Below are 6,650 nucleotides of genomic sequence, written 5' to 3'. Positions count from 1 at the left end.
TCCACTTAATGGGAGCTATGTAGACAGCTTGTAATGCAGTCCCAGGAAACAAGACTTTTCTGAAAATCATGTTGAATCAATCAAGGAGTCATGAAAATAAAGTTGAAAAGCAAGAATTGTTATTGGAACTGCTTTTTCTTTTTTCTTTCTCTTTTCTTTTTTTTAAATTTTATTTTATTTGAGACCGTGTCTTGCTCTTGTTGCCCAGGCTGCAGTGCAGTGGCCTGAATTTGGCTCACTGCCACCTCTACCTCCCAGGTTCAAGGGATCCTCCTGCATCAGCCTCCCAAGTAGCTGGGATTACAGGCATGCGCCATCACAATCAGTTAATTTTTGTATTTTTAGTAGAGACAGGGTTTTGCCATGTTGGCCAGGCTGGTCTTGAACTCCTGTCCTCAGGTGATTTGCTTGCCTCGGCCTCCCAAAGTGCTAAGATTACAGGCATGAGCCAACATGTCTGGCCTGGAAATGATTTTTCAAACAAGGTAAAAAACAGAGCTTTCATACCCTCTCTATTATGTATACTTATCACTGTTTTGTTATGAATTACAGTTGATCCTTGAAAAACAGGGGTTTGAACTATGCAGTTCCACTTATGTGTGGATTTTCTTCTGACTCTGCTGTCCTAAGACAGCAAGACCAACCTCTTCTCTTTGTTCTCCTCACCCTACTGAATGTGGAGACAACAAGAATGAAAACCTTTATAATGATCCACTTAATGAATAGTAAATATATTTTATATTCCTTATGATTCTCTTAATACAATTTTCTTTTCTCTAGCTTACTTTATTGTAAGAATACAGTATGTGACATGTATAACATACAAAATATACTGTTTATATTTTAATATAAAAACAAAGCCTTAAGTAAGGCTTCCAGTTAAGAGTAGACTATTAATATTGAAGTTTTTTGGGAGTCAAAAGTTATATGAGGATTTTCAATTGCACAGGGGTCAGTGCCTCTAACCCCTGTATTTTTCAAGGGGTCAACTGCACTGTCTCACATTGTCAGACAAGAGAAAAAGAATATGTTAACATCAGGGCTATATCCTCTGGAAGAACAACAAAAATGCTTTTGAGTTGAGAAAATAACTTCAGATACTACTGAAATTCCTCAGAAGAATTAAGCCACAGTTCCAGGTATATTAATCAAGTATCAGTGAAAGGAGTACTGAAGTTTTCTAAAAGGAAAAAAAGAAAAAAAAAAAAAAAAAGAAAAAGAATGATCAAGTAGTTTTTAGTTGGCAGTTGGGTAAACACTCAACTGCCATTGGGTTGGCCATGTTTAACACTAAATATTGGAGGGAGACCTAATCCAGGCCCTGGTGCAGTGTGCAAGCACAGGAAAGAATCAGTCCCTCCCTGGCATAGGAAGGAGCATTATCTAAGACCCAGAGGTTAACTCGACAGGCTGGGCACTGTGGCTCACGCCTGTAATCGCAGCACTTTGGGATGCCAAGGTGGATGAATCACCTGAGGTCAGGAGTTTGAGACCAGCCTGGCCAACATAGTGTAACCCTGTCTCTACTGAAAATACAAAAATTAGCCGGGCGTGGTGGCACACGCCTGTAGTCCCAGCTACTCGGGAGGCTGAGGGAGAAGAATCGCTTGAACCCAGGAGGTGTAGGTTGCAGTAAGCCAAGATCGCACCATTGCACTCCAGCCTGGGTGACAGAGTGAGACTCTATCTCAAAAAATAAAAATAAAAATAAAAATAAAAATAAAAAAATAAAGATTACCTCGACAGAACCTTGACTCCAGCCCCATTCTGCCAGCTCAGCACCATGGGTAGGGAAGCACCCACTTCTCCCCAGGTGAGATCAAGGGTATAATCCTCATGACCAGGATATATTCCTCATACACTTGGCTGTAAGAGGTTTCTATGGCACTCTGCCTACAGGGGATCCACCATGGATGAGTTATTCCTTACTTCTCAAGTGTCATTTGCTTGTTTAATTTGGTTTCATCTGTTACCAATATAGAAGGAAGCAATTCCGTAGTTCCCTTCCCTTGAGTTTACACTATACTGCTGAGTTGGTTGAATACAATTTATTCTGAATGATTTCATAAAATAAAATAATAATTTGTATTTTACTTTGGATATAAGGTGTAATTTGTACATCTGATATTCTGAGAATACTTAGCATTTCAAGTGAAAGCATAGAATCATAACTGGTTGAACTTTTGGCGAAGTCCTAAAGGACTTGTTAAGGATGGTGACTATAGGTTTTTAGGACGTATTCAATCAATTCTTTAAAAGAATTTATTGAGATATAATTTATGTGCCATAAAGTTTACCCATTTTAAGTGTACAATTCAATTTTTTTTTTTTCAGTGTACTTCCACAGTTGTATAACCTTAACCTAACTTTGGATTTTCTTCAACTCAGAAAGAAACCCTGTACCTATCAGCTGTCATTCCCATTCTTCCTCCCTACTCTTTTCCTTTTCCACCCCTGGGCATCCATGAATCTACTTTCTCTCTCTGTCTTGATAGATTTGCCTATCTTGGACATTTCATTAACTAATATCATACAACATGTGATCTTTGTGAGTGACAGTGGTTTCTCTTATTTAACTTTTCTTTTTCTCCTTTCTTTCCTTTCCTTCCTTCCTTCCTTCTTTCCTTCCTTCCTTCCTTCCTTCCTTCCTTCCTTCCTTCCTTCCTTCCTTCCTTCCTTCCTTCCTTCTTTCCTTCCTTTGGCTTTTCTTTCTTTCTTCCTTCCATCCTTCCTTCTTTCCTTCCTTTCACCTGCCTTCCTTCCTTCCTTCCTTCCTTCCTTCCTTCCTTTCTCTTTCTTTTCTTTCTTCTTCATTTTTTTTTTTTTTTTGACAGGGTCTTGCTCTGTCACCCAGGCTGGATGCACTGGTGCAATCATAGCTCAGTGCAGCTTCAAACTCCTGGTCTCAAGTGATCTTCCTGCCTCAGCTTCCCTTGTAGCCAGGACTATATATCAGTGCCACCACAGCCAGCTAATTTAATTTGTTTATTTATTTATTTATTTTTGTAGAGATGGGATTTTGTCATGTTGCCCAGGCTGGTCTTGAACTCCTGGCCTCAAGTAATCCTCTTACCTTGGCCTCCCAAAGAACTGGGATTGTAGGTATGAGCCACTATGCCTGGCTTCGTTTAGCTTTCCAATCACTCATTCTTTCAATATATATTCATTGAGCTTCTATTATTTATGCCATGGTAGAGGTAAATAAAACACTCTTCCTTCAAGGAGCTTAGAGTGGTGGTTCTTGACTCTGTTAGACCCAAAGGTCCCTCATTTTTTTAAACAAATATTTTGTAAAATTTCTTTCACAATCTCAAAATAAAATTCGCATTTAAAATGACATGCTTATGCAGAGAATTTAAAAATGAACATCCTCAGGGGCTGGGAGGAGGGAAAAATAGAGAGTTGTTTAAGGGGTATAGAGTTGCAGTTTAACTATATGAAAAGTTCTGGAGATTGGTTGCACAACAATGTAAATATACTTAGCACTATTGAGCTGTATATTTTAAAATGATCAATATGGTATCTCACATGTTAATTTCCAGGCTCAATTAGGCAGAACTATAATGATGTAGTCAAATGCACTCATCCGATAAAATAAATAAGAAATAGAGGTCATTTCAAAATAAGAGGTAGAGGAAAAGGAAAGAACAGAGGCATATGTACACCAGAATAGAAATAGTTTAGGAGAAACTAAAACAAACCACACTGGTTTGTATATGATAAGAGAACAAGATGAAAACCTTTAATTGAAGTAGGGAAAACATCCAAGACAAATTATGGGCATTGAAGGGAGAAAATGAGTTGGGTATTATTTAAAAATGAAGGATAAAATAATTCTATTGTGACACATGGTATGGATAACAGTATCTCATATAATGTCTTAAAATCCCACGATTTATTTAGTTATAAGACCAGTCTCTAGAGCTTAAAAATACATGGGTGACCATTCTCTAATAAGCAACGGTGAATAGAATAGACTGGAAAAAGAAACCGTCAGACAAGAGGCTCTAAGAGATTGTGAGATTGTGCTCTGGGGACTCCAAATGGTAGAGAAAAAACAAGTAGCCAAAAAATAAATATATAGTTGATATGGTTTGGCTGTGTGCCAACCCAAATCTTATGTTGACTTGTAGCTCCCATAATTCCCATGTGTTATGGGAGGGACATAGTGAGAGATAATTCAATTATGGGGACGGTTTCCCTCATGTTCTCTTGGTTTTCCCCCTTGTTCTCTTGGTAGTGAATAAGTCTCATGAGATCTGATGATTTTATAAGGGATTTCCCCTTTCATTTGGCTCTCATTCTCTCTTGCCTGCTGCCATGTAAGACGTGGCTTTCGCCTTTGGCCATGATTGTGAGGCCTCCCCAGCCACGTGGAATTGTGAGTCCATTAAACCTCTTTCCTTTATAAATTACCCAGTCTCGGGTATGTCTTTATTAGTAGCATGAGAACACACTAATAACAACAGTTTCAAAATGTAATTATCATAGCATATATATCTTATCATAGTACTTTCAACTTAAACAAATATATGCTAATAATATTAAATATTTGAAAACAATATCTTGTATTAAAATTCAGTGACATGTCTGTTTCCTAGGTCTATGCTTCAATATTTTGTACAGACCCTATGAAAGTTAGCTTAAAATCTCCTGTCACCGGTTTGCAATTGATTTTCATGACATTTGCAGTAAGCATTTTGAAACCATCCTCAGCTATATGTGTAGTAGGAATGCTGCCATATGGCCATACCACTCTGAACCCACCTGATCTCATCTGATCTCAGAAACTAAGCAGAGTCAGGCCTGGTTAGTACTTGGATGGGAGGAATGCTGCCATAATTTAGATTATTTTCAAACAAGTGGGTGAGAAAGTCTTAGCTGGATCCCAGATCTTTTTATAATGACTGATTAAATCATACGTTGTCCTCAAAGTTCAATTTTTTCTCTTTTTATAGGAGAGGCATCATACTGAAATCAATTAACTTTTCTTAAAAATGCTGGCAAAGATATTCCACATCTGTTTGAAACCACCCAATCTGGTATTGTAAAATATTAATGGCTCTTTAAACCTAATCATCACAGCATCCAAATGAGAGCAATGTATTTCTGAGTCAGTATCTTTTAATCTACCCTTATGTCAGATTATGCGGCAAAGCTGAAAACCATAAAAATTATCATTGAGCAAGTGCAATGGATTGAATGTTTATGTGCCCTTAAAATTTAAATGTTGAAGTCTTAACACCCCTGGTGATGGTATTAGGAGGTGGGTCCTTTGGGGGTGATTAGACTATGAGGGCAGAGCCCTTATGAATGTGATTAGTGCCCTTATAAAAGAGACTCCAGGGAGATTCTTCACCCCTTCTGCCATGAGAGGACACAGCAAAAAGGTGACTATGAATTTGGAATAGGCCCTCACTAGACACAGAATCTGCTGGCACCTTGATCTTGGACTTCCCACTCTCTAGAATGGTGAGAAATAAACATTTGTTGTTTTTATGAGTCACCCAGTCTGTGGTATTCTGTTAGTAGTCTGAAAAAACTAATCTGGCAAGCTTATTTTAAAAATATTCTATTTATTGATTAAGTCATGAGAATTCCCTATACTATAATGAGATTGAGCTCCTTTCCTTAAAATGTAAGGAGGACCTCATTTGCGCTGTAGCTCTACCTTTGCAGTGGATGGGACTGTACCCTCCTTAGCATTAGTTATAGGAGGAAACCTGACATCTGCTACCTCTTGATGTGAGGAAATATGAAGTGTAAGCATCACATGTGATTCTTGCCAAAAATGTTTGATGTGAATCTAGTGAAGTCTGTAGAACTCATTTCGTATTTATGGGGAAGAGAGGGAGGAATAAGTTAAATGGCACCGTGAAGAGACAGTCAGAAAAATCCAGAATTTGGAAATTCGAAAGGACAACTGGCTTAGTAAAGGTCAATTTTATAAAAATTATATTTAAAAATAGGGTCAAGAAATTTTCTAGCTTAAAATAGAGTCGTGATGCACAAAGGCAATTGATTTTTGTTATTGTCAAAAGGTATTTTGGGGACAGTTGGAGACGTTTGAAAATGAACTGGGTATTAGATGACATTAAATAATGATTCTGAATTTTTTTTTTACTCATGGTACAAAAGCACTTAGTAAGTGATGCATCAGTGTAGAAAAACACATCACTTGTAGCTTGTCCTTTAAAAGCAAGATAACCAAGTGAAAAGTCAGTACAGATTCTTATTGTTATGTTTCGAAAATCAAAGGTACACATTAAGAATTGAACTGCTGTGATTTTTCTTCTTCCCAGAGATGACATACATGTTTTCTGATAAGTAATATTCTACCACACATTGCACTAAGCCAAAGCAGACAGATGACTGGTAAGGGTGTTTACGATTTCCTACTCATACTGAGCTAGACCAGCGGTGGAACACTGTCTCCGTAGGAGAGATTTTGACAGTAAGAAATGGCAGAGTCCCTACCTAAGCCTGAGAACTCAGCAAACTTGATTATACAGAAAGTATTTTCAGTTAACATGCAAACACACAAACATGCTATAAGAACAGGATACCTTTTAGTGTCTTTCTAGCACACAGCATGCATTCATAGGTGCCCAGTAAAATAGGAATGAACGTCAACGTAGAAAGCATTTTTG

Source organism: Chlorocebus sabaeus, chromosome 3 (assembly GCF_047675955.1).
Source record: "Chlorocebus sabaeus isolate Y175 chromosome 3, mChlSab1.0.hap1, whole genome shotgun sequence".
Classification (NCBI taxonomy): domain Eukaryota; kingdom Metazoa; phylum Chordata; class Mammalia; order Primates; family Cercopithecidae; genus Chlorocebus; species Chlorocebus sabaeus.
This window is presented reverse-complemented; position numbering follows the sequence as displayed.